Source organism: Tachyglossus aculeatus, unplaced genomic scaffold, assembly GCF_015852505.1.
Source record: "Tachyglossus aculeatus isolate mTacAcu1 unplaced genomic scaffold, mTacAcu1.pri scaffold_87_arrow_ctg1, whole genome shotgun sequence".
In the NCBI taxonomy this organism is placed as follows: Eukaryota; Metazoa; Chordata; class Mammalia; order Monotremata; family Tachyglossidae; genus Tachyglossus; species Tachyglossus aculeatus.
The window spans coordinates 1,010,029-1,026,346 of NW_024045095.1; positions in this window are offsets into that span (position 1 = coordinate 1,010,029).

The following is a 16,318-nucleotide window of genomic DNA, read 5'->3' on the forward strand; positions in this document are numbered from 1 at the left end:
CTGTGAGTCCCACGTGGAACTTGGACTGTGTCCAATTCGATTTGATTGTTTCCACCACAGAGTTTAGTAAAGTACCTGGCACATTTTAAACTCTTAATGAATACCATGCTAATTTTATCAATCTTTTTGTATGGCTGTGCGAGGCTATGATATACCCACCTGTGGAGGACAGTGAGGGACTTCCATTTTCTTATTCATTTTCCCATAAAGAGAAAATGGGAGATCTATGGCTCGGGCCTTCATGTTTGTTAAATGAAAAGAAAGCACACTTTGATTTACTCTTTCTGTCTTGTGCCAACACAGGTTAAAAAGGCAATTAAGGGGAAAAAAGACAAACAGAAAGGTAGTTTATGTCATGAAAGGTACTGATAAGCATATGAATCATAGATATTTTTTCTAATAACTCCCATCTGCCTCGGAGATAACAGCAGAGCCTACCCCTCTCACAAAGGGACTGGAACTTTGCCACTTGAATAGAAACCATTAAGGTAGGGGGAATTTAGGGCCTACCATTTCTCACTAAAAACAAGATAAAAGAAGACTCAACCTGCTCTTCATATTTGTGATTCAGAGTCGTTTACAGCTGCTTTGGGAGCCTTTGCAGAATTCCAAGATAGGAAATGAAAAATTTAGAGGCCTGGAGCAGCTATAAATTCTCAGCATCTCACCTGGAACAAAAGAACAGGGCCCTGTCATCCTGGTCAGAATTCCTTTAGGCTTTCAAAATCACACAGGAAAAACTCAAGGGATTGTTGAAAACTCTGGGTGTGTCACAGCCAGGGATTAATTCCCAGAGGGAGAGTTTTGAATGTGCTGATCAACACATAAGGATATTGTGAGCACGGGAGGCTTCTGGGTTGTGGCCAGATATTTGATTTTTTCCCCCTTCACTGATTATGACTTTGGATCTCTTTTTCTCTTCTCTGTCTTGTGCCTGCATCTTTTTCCTTAGTCTAAAAACACCCCAGATTTTGCGGTAGAAGGGTCATCACGAGTGCCAACAATACATATGTATTACGGAAAGTGTTCTGTGTATTTCAGAGCCTGCACGCTGAGCATGTTACAGTGAATTGTGTATAAAGACACCAATCCTGCCGAGGACTTAAAACAAGCAAGGGAGAGAACTCCAGGAGGATTACCTGATGTGTGTAATTACTACACATCCCAGGGATTGCCCATTTTTTAATGGCATTTGTTCAGTGCGTACTATGTGCCAGGTACTGCACAAAGCGCTGGGGTATATACAAGTCTATCAGGTTAAACACACTCTGTTTTCTGCATGGGGCTCACAGTCAGTGGAAAGAGCACAGGCTTTGGAGTCAGAGGTCAGCCATATGCTTTGGGCAAGTCACTTAACTTCTCCGTGCATCAGTTACCTCATCTGTAAAATGGGGATTAAAACTGTGAGCCCCCCGTGGGAAAACCTTGTAATCTCCCCAGCGCTTAGAACAGTGCTTTGCACATAGTAAGTACTTAAAAATACCATCATTGTTATTATTATTATCCCGATTTTACAAATTAAATAACTGAGGCAAAAGGAATGAAGTGACTGGTCCAAGGTCAAGCAGTAGATAAGTGATGGAACCAGATTTAGAACCCTGGTCTTTTGACTCTCAGTGTCGTGCTGTAAGCACTAGGCCAAACTGCTTCTCCAACTTATACCCCCCTTTCCTTACACCTCTTTTTGTCTAAACTCCTTGAACCCCCAGCCTCACTTGTTATCCTCCAATTCACTTCCTCATAAGCTAAAATATGGATTTTTCCCCCTTCACCCCCACCTCACTCTTCTCATTCATCTTATGTTTTACATCAATCAGGCCATTCCCCTACCTGAGATCTATGACTCTTCCCAAATCCAATAGATAATAATAATAATAATAATAATAATGATAATAATGATAATAATAATAGCATTTATTAAGCACTTACTCTGTGCAAATCACCGTTCTAAGCATTGGGGAGGTTACAAGGCGATCGAGTTGTCCCAAGGGGGGCTCCCAGTCTTCATCTCCATTTTACAGATGAGGGAACTGAGGCCCAGAGAAGTGAAGTGACCAGTGCCTTCCTTAAACGCCCCTTCCTCCATTTACATGGGTTTTTGTTTTCCTTTTTATGGTATTTGGTAAGCAATTAATGTGTGCCAGACACTGTACTGAGTATTGGGTTAGGTACAAGATAATAAGATTGGACACAGTCCCTGTCCCACATAGTCATAATTCCCATTTTACAGATGAGGTAACTGAGGCACAGAGAAGTGAAATGATTGGCCCAACTGCACACAGTATTTAAGCAGCAGCATGACCTAGAAGAGCACGGACCTGGGAGTTAAGAGGACCTGGTTTCTAATCCCAGCTCTGCCACTTGTCTGCTTTGTGACCTTGGGCAACTCACTTCACTTCTCTGTGTCTCCATTGCCTCATCTGTAGAATGGGAATTAAGACTATGAGTCCCATGTGTGACAGGGACTGCGTCAACCTAATTATCTTATATCTGTCCCAGTGTTAGCACAGTGCTTGGAACATAGCAAGCACTTCACAAATACCATATTATTATTATTAATTTTTATTGTTATTAATTTGTGGAGCTGGTATGAGAACCCAGGTCTTTCTGATTCCCAGATCCATGCTGTATTCACTAGGTCATGCTACTTCATGAAAAAATTCTGATGGGTCTATAGATATAAAACCTGGGGCCCTGGAAATATTTTATTTATAATAATTATGATAGAATACTTATTACCTGTTTACTATGTGTCAAGAACTGCACTAAATTCTGGGCTAAATACAGGATAATCAGGTCCCACATGTGTTTCATGCTCTAAGTAAGAGGGAGAATAGATATTAAATCCCCATTTTGCAGACGAGGGAGCTGAGGCTCAGAGAAGTTAAGGGCCCTTTTCAAGGTTACATAGCAGGCAAGAGGCAGATAATAGGAAAATTGTCACTACCAAGAGTGGCTGAGTTAAAACAGTAATATATAATTCAGTGAACTGAGCTAGATTCAGAGTTCTTCAGGAGCCGAGAAATCTTCCTTTCCAGCCCCAAAAGTCTATAGTCCAGAGAGTATATGTCAACTGGACATTTCGAATTATTTATACTGAAAACAATACAGTGATTAAATGGCTTCATTCAAAGGATTCTCTGTGCATTCTTCTCTTTCTTCCAAACTGCTCACAAGCCTTTACAAATATCACCACCTTGATCCCACAATAATCCCTTGAGATAGGTAGGTGGTAGATGTAAACTAAACATATTTTTAATGTAATGGGAAGAAGCAAACTGATTAGTTTGAATCTACGCCTAGAGCTTCATATAATGGCGCATCACTCAATTAGTATCCATTTATTCATTCAAACATGTGTGCAAAGCACTGTACTAAGTGCTTGGGAGAGTACAATATAACAATAAACACATATCCCCTACCCATTACATAAAAGAAACCTTGTGCATGAGGCAGAAGTACAGACATTTAACTTCTTAGCCTCCCTCCAGATGGATGGATCTCTTTTTCTCATCTGGTAGACCACTAAGCTCCACATCAATAAATAATAATAACGATGGCATTTATTAAGCACTTACTAAGTGCAAAGCACTTTTCTAAACACTGGGCTGGTTACAAGGTGTTGATCAGGTTGTGCCACACGGGGCTCACCATCTTAATCCCCATTTTACAGATGAGGTAACTGAGGCCCAGAGATCATCATCATAATCATCATCAATCGTATTTATTGAGCGCTGTGTGCAGAGCACTGTACTAAGCGCTTGGGAAGTACAAATTGGCAACATATAGAGACAGTCCCTACCCAACAGTGGGCTCACAGTCTAAAAGGGGGAGACAGAGAACAAAACCAAACATACTAACAAAATAAAATAAATAGAATAGATATGTACAAGTAAAATAAATAAATAAACAAATAGAGTAATAAATATGTACAAACATATATACATGTATACAGGAGCTGTGGGGAAGGGAAGGAGGTAAAATGGGAGGATGGAGAGGGGGACGAGGGGGAGAGGAAGGAAGGGGCTCAGTCTGCTCAGGGGGTCACGTAACTAAGATGTTAAGTGACTTGCCCAAAGTCACACAGCTGACAATTGGCAGAGTGGAATTTGAACCCATGACCTCTGACTCCAAAGACCGTACTCTTTCTCCTGACCCACGGTGCAGCTAAGGCTGAGGAGGCTGAGGCTGAGGAGGCTATTGGTGGCCCCGGCGCTCAGCTGTCCCCACCTCCTGCCCCTCCAGCTGCACCTCCTCCTCCTCTGAAAGGCTTACTAAAACCACATCTTCTCCAAGAAAGTCCCCACCTCTGATCTCTCATCTCCCCTGTTCTCTGTTTATTACATCTTCTTTGCACTTGAACCCCTTCCAGCGCTTAGGACAGTGCCTGTCACATAGTAAGTGCTTAACAAATACCATAATCATTGTTAATCATTCATTCATTCAATCGTATTTACTGAGCACTTACTGTGTGCAGAGCACTGTACTAAGCGCTTAGGAAGTACAAGTTGGTAACATATAGAGATGGTCCCTACCCAACAACGGGCTCGTTATTCCATATTTAGCACATAGGAATCAAAGCATTTCCCTCCCTCAACTGCACTTACGTATAAATCCTCATTCATTTATTCAGTCAGTCAATTGTATTTATTGAGTGCTTACTATGTGCAAAGCAATATAACAATAAAACAATATACAGACACATTTCCTGCCCACAACGAGCTTACAGTCTAGAGGGAGGGACATACATTAAAATAAATGAATTAATTAAAGATATCCCCCTTCTTTCTGTACCTTGATCTTGCCTATCCCCCTACCAAATCTTTGCCAACATCCTCCCTCCCTCAGGCCTGGCACTACCACCCCTTTATATAATAATAAAAAGAATTGTGGTATTTGTTAGGTGCTTACTATATACCAAGCACTGTTCTAAACACCGGGTTAGATACAAAAAAAAATAGAGTTCCACATGACTTTCCCATCACTGTAGATGACACCACCATCCTTGCTGTCTCACAAGCCCATAATCTTGGTGTTTTTCTTAACTCCTCATAATCACATATTCAATCCATCCCTAAATCCTGTTGGCCCCACTTTGACAGCATTGCTAAAATCCACCCTTTCCTCCCCCTTTCCATACAAACTGTTATCATGTTAATATAATCACTCATCCTGTCCCACCTGTATTACTGCCCCAACCTCGTTGCTGACCTCCCAGCCTCCTGTCTCTCCCCATTCCAGTCTACACTCTGTTGCCCCGATCATCTTTCTACAACAACGTTCCAAACCTGTCACCCCGCTCCTCAAAAAACCCCAGTGGTTGCCCATCTACCTCTGCATCAAATAAAAATTGCTCACCATTGGCTCTAAAACATTCCACTACTTCGCCTCCTCACTACTCTCCACTACAATCCAGACCACACACTTCACTCTTCTAGTGCTAACTTTCTCACAGTGCCCCACTCTTTCCTGTCTCACCATCAAGCCCTAGTCCAAGTCCCGCCTCTGGCCTGGAAAACCCTCCGTCCTCAAATCCGACAGACAATTACTCCCTCCCTCTCTCCCCCTTCAAAGTCACATTAAAGACTCATCTCCTCCAATAGGCCCTCCCAGATTAGCCAGCCCTCTTCCCTTCCTCTTCTTCCACTCCCTTCTGCATTGCTCTGACATTCTCCTATGGTTCTTCCCCCTTCCCAGCACCCCAGAACTTATGCACATATCTGTAATTTATTTATTTGTATTGATGTCTGTCAACTCCCTCTGGACTGTAAGCTTGTTGTGGGCAGGGAATTTGTCTGCTTATTGTTGCAGTGTACTTTCTCAAGGACATAGTACAGTGCTCTGCACACAATAAGTCTGATGGAATGAATGAATGAATGAATGAATGAATGAATGAATGAATGAACGACGGAAGGAATGAATCTGCCCCAGAGCTAAGCAGATAGTAAGTAATAATGATAATAATGACAGTAATAATAATAATAATAATATTTGTTAAGCACTTACTATGTGCCAAGAGCTGTTATAAGCGCTGGGGGGATACAAGGTAATCAGGTTGTACCACATGGGGCTCACAGATGTAATCCCCATTTTACAGATGAGGTAACTGAGGCACATAAAAGTTAAGCGACTTGCCCAGAGTCACACAGCTGATAAGTGGCAAAGCCGGGATTAGAACCCATGACTTCTGACTCCCAAGCCCGTGTTTTTCCACTGAGCCACGCTATGTTTAATAAATGCCATACTGATCAGAAATAGCACTTGAAACTGGAGACAGGCGTTCTGGGCAAAAATGTTGAGCAGCTGTGGAGTCAAAATGGTAGAAGGACAAAGACAAACCTGAGAATGAATGGCCACAGCCACCATCCCAGTAATTTGAAGAAAGCAAGGTTGAAAGTGGCTAGAGAACGGGCCTGGGAGTCAGCAGGACCTGGGTTCCAATCACGACTCTGCCACATGTCTACTGTGTGACCTTGGTCATCATCATCATCATCATCATCAATCGCATTTATTGAGCGCTTACTATGTGCAGAGCACTGTACTAAGCGCTTGGGAAGTACAAATTGGCAACATATAGAGACAGTCCCTACCCAACAGTGGGCTCACAGTCTAAAAGGGGGAGACAGAGAACAAAACCAAACATACTAACAAAATAAAATAAATAGAATAGATATGTACAAATGAAATAAATAAATAAATAGAGTAATAAATATATAAAAACATATATACATATATACAGGTGCTGTGGGGAAAGGGAAGGAGGTAAGATGGGGGGATGGAGAGGGGGACGAGGGGGAAAGGAAGGAAGGGGCTCAGTCTGGGAAGGCCTCCTGGAGGAGGTGAGCTCTCAGCATGGCCTTGAAGGGAGGAAGAGAGCTGGCTTGGCGGATGGGCAGAGGGAGGGCATTCCAGGCCCGGGGGATGACGTGGGCCGGGGGTCGATGGCGGGACAGGCGAGAGCGTGGTACGGTGAGGAGATCAGCGGTGGAGGAGCGGAGGGTGCAGACTGGGCTGTAGAAGGAGAGAAGGGAGGTGAGGTAGGAGGGGGCGAGGTGATGGACAGCCTTGAAGCCCAGGGTGGTCATGTCACTTCACTTCTCTAGGCTTCAGTTGCCTCATCTGTAAAACACGAATTACAACTGTGATCCCCATGTGGGACAGGGATTGTGTCCAACCAGATTACTTTGTATCTACCCCAGTGCTTAGAACAGTGCTTGGCACATAGAAAGCGCTTAACAGACATTATTGTTATCTAATCTCGAAGGCATAGTAGAGTACAATTTATATTGTATTGTATTGCAACCCCAGAGACCTTGGGGTATCTTGGGACTTTAATAAGTGTTCTGTCTTTACAGTACTTGCTAAATCATCGGGGAAGGATGAAAACTTAAAACAGTGAAAGCTATATACTGTTTTAAAATTTCAAAGGACTTTTTCACCAGGTGCCAAGAGCTCACCATCTATTGCAAACACACTTTCCTTCCTTGACACAGCATCTCTTGATGTGCAGTAGTATAAAGTGGAGCAAGTGTGATGAAGTGGAGAGATCAAAGAGTTGTAGGGCTTGTATTAATAGTAGAATGTGTTGAACATGCTCTTGGTGTCCTACCTCGTATTGGTTGAAAAGTACATAATAAGAAAGAGGTGTGTCCCTTGCCCACAAATAGTTTACTCACTTACTGGGAGAATAAACACAAAAGTATTTAGAATTAGGGTGGCCAAAATAAAAATAAAACCTGCAGACACTTTCCACTTGATTTCCCAGCATCCAAGTGTGCAAGTTGGCTGAAGGGATAAAGAGATTCAGGGTACCGGGCAATCAAGTGGAAAGATGGTGGAAACGAAGATGAAAATAAGAGCCTACCAGGAAACTGGTTCTATCCTGTTTCATATCAGAAGTCAGGATACAGGTTTGACTCACATGGTTGTTCATGTCTTTCATGCCTGCAAGGAAGATATCTCCCTAGTAAAGCAAATGGGTTTAGATGTGGTCGCTTGCCTTCTCACCCAAGGAAAAGAGCACTGAAGACCAGGAGAGTGCAGTGCTGACTGTCATTTTATGGGATAGGACACACTTGTATATTTTTCAAGTCTGGTGTAGCTTGGAAAATTCCTTGATTTGCCTCGACTGTTTTAGAAGGGCTGGATCGTGCTCTGTTCTTGTCCCTGACCTTCTGGGTCCCATAGTGTGGGCACCTGTGAATGCTGGGTGACATGGACCCCACGCTGCCACCATACCGTTCTGGGTGCTAACCAAAACATGATGCAGTGGGCAGAAGCTTCATCAACCTTAGTGAATTATTCAGCGTCAATTTGAAAAATTGACCTGAGTGGCTCAATTCCTCCGGTACCTGCCAATCGCCTCACCCACCATTTTGTTCCTCAAATGGGTGTGTGTGTGTGGTGGTGGGGAGTGATGTCAAATCCATAACTACAAATCAGGACAACTCGACTTGCTCTTGAAAGAAGCACTTCTTCAGGACTACCCACCAACTGTCTCCATCTTCTGATTCAACCCTCTTCCCTTCCACTCTCCAGCTCACTCTCTTTGTTCCTCTCAGCTAAGCCTTCATTGCTGTACCTCACTTTCAACTCCTCCACTTTCAGCCCCTTGCTCTTGCTGGCTCCCCGGCCTGACACTCCCTTCCTCCCTTCTTTCCTCCACAGACAGGTTCTCCCCACATTCAAAGCCACTCTCCTGGGTCCCCAACTTATCCCATCAGTGGCATTTATTGATGGCTTCCTGTGTGCAGAGCACTGTACTGAATGCTTCCAGCAACCTTCCCCAATAAAACTCCAGCCTCCAGAGTAACCTCAACCCAACAGCCCTTCTAACACTTCCGTATTGATTTAAACTCTCCCATGGCACTTCTGTGTATGCATAATCAACTGAACGGTCAAACTGCGTCCGTCTCCTGCTTTGTAAAGATTTGTAATGTCTTTCCCCCATTAGAGTCTGGGCTCCTTGAGGGAAGGGGAGGTGTTTCAGTGCACTGAGCTCAACGGATGCTCAATAAACAACATTACTTACCTACCTACCTAACTCCGAAGCCTATAGGACACTTGTCCCCCAGTCCCTTCATGGAAAGAAGTCAAACTCAATCCCTGCAAACCAAAAGGAGTCTGAAAGCGGTCAAATTCAGGTCACGAGAGCTCTCAACCAAGACTTGGTTACAGTCAAGGACAGAGACAGGGCACAAGAACTGAGCCATTGAGGGGGCAGACAAAGTCAGAGCCAGGAAGACATCAGAGACCTGATGGGTCACGATGAGGTTTTGGTGGTCTTTTCCACCCTACCAGTGAGGGCGGAGGTCTTATGCCGGCGACCTAGAAGGAAGCAGGTTGGGGGTTCCAGCCTCCACAAACTGTAGAGAGGTGAAAATGGGTTCACCCCCATAGCTGGAGATTTCTGGGAGCACTCTCCCCGCCCCAGGGACCCCCTCAGAGTTGGTTGTCATGGCAGTGGGCTGAAGTAAAGAGACACCCCGTAAAGGGACTCTTAGGGTCCCCGACCACTCTGGGATGTACAGAAAGAAAGCCCCTCGGGGAATTACCACTAAGGAACTGCCGTGATTGAACCGGAACATGTTGCGTGCAGATGCCACCTCCTCTTATGAACTCCATAATTTTCTCTACTAAAACACCATCTAACAGAAACAGCCCGCCCTCCCCTCACCCTGTAATTATAGCTGTTCCTAACACGTTATCATCTTTATTCAATTAAGCCCACTTAAAACAACACAGGATTAGTGCCCTCCTCCCCCACTAAAAATGTGTGCCCTGGGCCCTGCGGTTGTGGCAAGCAGATACATCTCGGGGGAAACTGGGGCCACTGCTTGGAGCTGCTTTGGGGAGAAAGTCCAGCCCTGCTGGGTGACCGGCTGAGCCTCCGACACCCTGGGGAAGGAGCACCAGAATCCCACCCTAAGGTCTGACCTCATAGGGGCAGGACCTTTCCCAATGGACATTCTGGAACCCTACCCTAGCTGTTGCGGGCTGTGGCAGCTCCAGGATGGTCTCGCCCAGTTTTCAAAAAGAGGAGGGAAGGGATAAAAGGGGAGCGGACATCACCGAAAAAGCTCCTCTACACTGGAGGTTCATTTCTAGACCGTAAGCTCTCTGTGGGTACGGAATGCGTCCATTGATTGTTATATTGTGCTCTCCCAAGCGCTTAATACAGTGCGTTGCACAAATACTCACTCAATAAATATGGCTGAATGAATGAAAGCTCCTGAAAAAACTGGTCCCGGGGCTCCGAGCCCAGCCAGCAGCTCGGTGGGAAGGGGCTCTGCTCAGGAACCCCTTTCCCTCTGGTAACAGTCTCCCCACCTGCCTCCTCTCCAACGCGCCCCTCACCCACCCACACACCAGCTTAATTAGGAATTAATTCGGTGCTAATAAGAGCACACAAAGTTCTTGTTTAAGAGGCAGCAAATCCTATTCCTTTCGGCCTGTCTGTGGTTGGGAAATCAAAACAGCCCTTCCCTGGGCAAATGTGGTAAACGGACTCTTTAAAGAGCCTCTGTATTCAAAGTGGGAGCCGGACCCTCTGATACCATGCCATGTTATCGGGACCTGTGAGGACGGCCACTGCTTCAATTACTGGACCCAGCTAAGGAAAACAGCCCCTGGGGACCCCTGCCCAGGTTTGCAGAGCAGCTCTCAACCAGCAAGGTGGAATAGAAGAAGATGGGTATGAAGGGATTGCTTTCCCTTCTCTGTAGTCTATGCACTTGGATCTGTGACCTTTGAAATTTGATTTCTGCCCCACCCCAGGCACTACAGCCATTATATACATAACTTTAATATGGCATATTATAAATTACTTATTCATTATTAATAATGACTAGACTAGAAGCACATTATGTGCTCAGCAGATACCACTGACTGATTGATTTCAGATTGGGATTGGCCTGCTGCTGCAGCTGTTTAAAACAATAAAGATAATAATAATGGTATTTGTTAAGCACTTGCTGCATGTCAAGCACTATTCTAAGGGCTGACGTAGATATGAGATAATCAGGTTGAACACACCCCTTGTCCCACATAAGGCTCACGGTCTTAATCTCCATTTTACAGATGACGGAACTGAGGCCCAGGGAAGTTAAGTGATTGCCCAAGGTCACACAGCAGACAGATGGCAGAGCTAGGATTAGAACCGATGACCCTCTAACTCCCAGGCCCATGCTCTATCCACTAAGTCATGCTGATTCTCTCAGTGCTTCTCCTCAGTGATCCCCAAAGCCCATTCCCAGCCCCCTTGGCTCCACCTCACTTTCCCCCTTCACATCCAACAGGCCACAGCTCTCCCCATCTTCAGAGCCCTTTGAAAACCTCATTTCATCCAGGAAGCCTTCCCGGACTAAAGAAAACAACGGAAGACTAGCAGAGTCAGCGGGGCGTGCCCCACAAATGGGCAGACGCTCTAGGGACCCTCATAGGCAACTGAAGAGAAGTGTAAGGTCCCTGTATTGCCGGGTACTCTGTCCCACCACCCTCCACACTGCCTGATCCAAAGAAGCAGTCAGTGCAATTGCCACCCGGCCTCACTAGAGACCACCGGCAGCTGGCCCAGGCCGCTGGCGGAAACCTGCCCAAGAACCCTGCCCCAAGAACAGGTGCTTCACTGCTCAGAGCTGCGCACACCCAACGGGTGGGTTCCAGTCAGAGATTCCCCAGCAGAACAGAAATCATAGGACAGATAGCGCCCAGGGCAGGCTCCCTCCAGCAAACCGCGTCTCGGGTGACTTTTGGCAACGTGGCTGAGGGGACAACCCTCCTTGGCAATCAATCAATCAATGGTATTTATTGAGCACATACTGTGCACAGAGCATTATATTAAGCTCTTGGAAGAGGACAATATGGCAGCGTTGGTAGACGGATTCCCTGCCCACCAGGACCTTAGAATCTAGCTTACGGATATGTACCTGAGTGCTGTGGGCCCGGGGTGAATACTCACCAAGTGCTAAAGGGTACAGATACAAGTGCAAAGGCCACCCAGGAGGGAGGGGAAGTTGTCTTAACAGAAAAGAGGCTTAACAGGGGAAGGCCTCTTGGAGAAGATATGATCTGAAAAATGATAATAGTAACAATAATGCTGATAATAATAATAACTTAGAAGATGAATGTGCATGGAAAGTTTCAGCAAAATTGGTGGCACTGGGTCACAAAAGCATGACAACGCTCCAGCAGTCGTGATTAAAGACGGAAGACCTTTGTGTAAACATTAGAGCCCCATTCGATTCCTCAATCGCAAGATAACTCTTCTCAGGGGGCCACTGTCCTTACAGATATGAAGATGTTTCTTTCATCAGTGATTACGAACTTTTTTTTTAGTGTAGTCCAGTTTTCTCTGAATATGCACATCAAAGCTCCAGCTGGACTCTCAGCCTTCTGATCCAACGCCCACCATTAAAGCTACACTCAGCTCTGCCGCAATAACTCCTAATTTCACTAGATATGTCGACCCAACTGCTGCCTCAGTTTTCTCCTCTGTAAAATGGAGATCCACACTCTGCTCTCCCTGCTTTGAATGAGAGGGACAGGGACTGTGTCTGATTGGGTACCATGTATCTATCTACCCCAGTGCTTGGCGCAGAGCAGCATGAAGCAGCAGGGCTTAGTGGCTACAGCTTGGGCCTGGGAGTCACCTGGGAGTCAGAAGGCCATGGTTTCTAATCCCAGCTACACCACCTTTCTGCTGTGTGGCCTTGGGCAAGCCAATTCACTTCTCTGTGCCTCAGTTCACTCAGCTGTAAAATGGGGATTAAGAGTGTGAGCTCCATGAAGAACAGGGACTGTGTCCAACCTGATTTGCTCGTAACCACCCCAGTGCTTAGTACAGTGGCTGGCACATAGTAAGTGCTTAACAAATACCACAATTGTTACTCTATATATGCCCTTCTACTCTGCCTTTTCCCCTAGCTCTAATTAACGTCCGTCTCTTCCGTAAGATAATAATGATAATAATGGCATTTATTAAGTGCTTACTAAGTGCAAACCACTGTTCTAAGGCCTGGGGAGGTTACAAAGAGATCAGGGTGTCCCATGGGGGGCTCACAGTCTTAATCCCCATTTTACAGATGAGGGAACCGAGGCTCAGAGAAGTTAGGTGACTAGCCCCAAGTCACAGAGCTGACAATTGGCAGAGCCAAGATTCGAACCCATGACTCCTGATTGCCTCCTGGCCTGATACCCCTCTGCCTCCTGACCCTGGTCCCCTGACTCCTGGCCCAGGTACCCCTCTGTCTCCTGCCTCTGGTCCCCCTCTGCCCTCAGGCCCTGGTACCCCTCTGCAATCCCTGCCCATGTCACCCTGGCTTCTCGGCCCTGTTCCCCCTTTGCCTTCTGGCCCAGGTACTCCTCTGCCTCCCGGCCCTGGTCAGCCTTCACCCGGCCTAGGTACCCCACTAGCTTCCGGCCCCGGTGCCCCTGTCTCCTGGCCCAGGTATCCCTCTGCCTCCCTGCCCTGGTACACCAGTCTCCCAGCCCAGGTACCCCTCTGCCTCCTGGCCCTGGTCCTCCTCTGACTCCTGACCCTGATCCCCCTCGGCCTCTCGGCCCTGGTCCCTCTGTGCCTCCTGGTCCTGTTCTCTCTCTACCCCCAGGCCCTTGGAGCTCTCTCCATTCCGGCCCTGAGGCCCTTCTACCTCGCGGCCCTGGTCCCCCTGTCTCCGGGCCCAGGTACCCCTCTACCTCCATACCCTGGTCGCCCCTGTTTATCGGCCTTGATCCCCCTCCGCCTCCCGGCCGAGGAAGCCCTCTGCCTCCTGGCCCTGGTACCCCTCTGCATCTCGGCCCAGGAACCCTTCAGCCCCCTGGCCCTGGTGTCCCTCTGCCTCTGGGCCCTGGTCCCCCTGTGCCTGATAGCCCTGGTCCCACTGTGCCTGCCAGCCCTGGTCTCCCTCTACCTCCAGGCCCTGGACGCTCTCTCGGTCCCGGTCCTGGGTCCCCTCTACCTCCCGGACCTGGTCCCCGTTTCCCAGTCCAGGTACCCCTCTGCCTCCCTGCCCTGGTCCCCCCCGTCTCTTGGCCCTGGCCCCCCACTGCTGCTCAGCCCTGGTCCCCCTTACTGCTGACCCAGGTATCCCTCTGCCTCCTGGCCCTGGTCCCCCTCTGCCTCCCTGCCCCGGTGCCCCTCTAGGGCCTGGTCCCTCTCCTTCACTGCCCTTGTTCCTCTCCACCAACCGGCCCTCGTTCCCATGACCTCGGGCCCAGGTACCCCACTACCTCCCGGCCCTGGTCCCTTTGTTTCCTAGTCCAGGTACCCCTCAGCCTCCCAGCCCTGGTCCCTTCTTTGTCCCTGCCCTGGTCCCTCCCGCCTCCCAGCCCTAGTCCCACTCTGCCTCTCGGACATGGTCCCCCTCTGCCACTCGGCCCTGGTCCCTCTGTTTACGGGCCCAGGTACCCCTCCACATCCCGGCCCCTGTTCCCCTGTCGCCCGGCCTTGGTCCGCCTGACTGCAGGCCCATATGGCCTCGCTACCCTGGTGCCCCTCTACCTCCTGGGCCTGGTCTCTCTCCTTCACTGCCCTGGTGCCCCTTTACCAACCGGCTCTAGTCCCCATGACCTCCGGCCCAGGTACCCCACTACCTGCCGGCCCTGGTCCCTTTGTTTCCCGGTCCAGGTACCCCTCTGTCTCCTGGCCCTGGTCCCCCTCTGCTTCCCATTCCTGGTCCCACTCTGCGTCCCTGCCCTGGTCCCTCCCGCCTCTCAGCCCTGGTCCTCCTCTGCGTCCCGGCCCATATACCCCACTGAATCATGGCCCTGGTCCCCCTCTGCCTCCCAGCCCTGAACCCCGTCTCGCAGCCCAGGTGCCCCTCTGCCTCCCCGACCTGGTCCCCCCCCGTGTCATCTCCGCCCTGGGACCCCTGCGCCTCACATTCATTCATTCATTCATTCATTCATTCATTCATTTAATCAATCGTATTTATTGAGTGTTTACTGTGTGCAGAGCACTGTACTAAGCGGTTGGGAAGTACAAGTAGGCAGCACATAGAGACGGTCCCTACCCAACCACGGGCTCACAGTCTAGAAGACTAGAAGAACTCTTGGCCCTGGTCTCGCTCTACCTCCAGGCCCTTGGTTCTCTCTCCTTCCCAGCCCTGGGTCCTTTCTACCTCACGACCCTGGTCCCCCTCTCACGGCCCGGGTACCTCTCTACTTCCCGTCCCTTGTACCAATGTCTCCCGGCCCAGGTACCCCTCTACCTCCCAACTCTAATCCCCCTCTGCCTTTCAGCCCTGGTCCCACATTACTTTCTGGCCCGGGTCTCCCCCAAACTTCCGGCCCTTGTCCCCGTCTCCCTCCAGCCCTAGTTCCCCTCTACCTCCCTGCCTTGGTCCCCATCTTTCGCCCGGACTCGGTTCCTCTCTGCCTACCGGCCCAGGTCCCCCTGTGCCTGCCAGCCCTCGTCTCCCTCTACCTCCTGACCCTGGCCTTTCTCTCCGTCCAGGCCCTGGGTCCTCTTTACCTTCAGGCCCTGGCCCCCTGTCTCCGGAACCAGGTACCTCTCTACCCCCTGGCCCGGGTAACCCTCTGCCTCCCCGCCCTGGTCACCCTCCGCCTCCCGGCTCTGGTCCCTCCCAGTCTCTAGGACATGGTCTCCCTCCACCTCCAGGCCCTGGCCCTTCCCTCGTTCCCGGCCCTGGGTCCCCTATAACTTTCAGTCATGGTCCCACTGTCTCCCGGCCCGGGTACCACTCTACCTCCTGGCCTTGGTCCCCCTGTTTCCCAGTGCAGGTATACCTCTGCCTCCTGGCCCTGGTCCACCGCTTGCCTCTCCGCCCTGGTCCCCATCTGACTCATGGCCGTGGTTTCCTTGTCCCCTGGCCCAGGTACCCCTCTGCCTTCCTGCCCTGGTACACCTGTCTCCCAGCCCAGGTACCCCTCTGCCTCCTAGCCCTGGTTCTTCTCTGCCTCCAGGCCCTGGTCCACATCTGCCTCCCAGCACTGGTCCCTCTGTGCCTCCTGGTCCTGGTCCCCGTCTACCTTCTGGCCCTTCGGTTTCTCTCCATCCTGGCCCTGGGTAACCTCTACCTCACGGCCCTGGTCCCTCTGTCTCCCAGCCCAGGTACCACTCTGCCTCCCGGCCCCGCTCCCCATCTGCCTCCCGGCCCAGGTCCGCCTCTGCCTCCATATCCTGGTTCCCCCTGCTTATCGACCCTGATCCCCTCTCTGCCTCCCGGCCCAGAAACTCCTCAGTCTCCTGGCCCTGGTGTCCCTCTGCCTCGGGGCCGTGATCACCCTCTGCCTCCCGGCCCTGGTCCCTCTGTTCCTCCTGTTCCTGGTCTTTCTCTACCCTCAGGCCCTTGGGTCC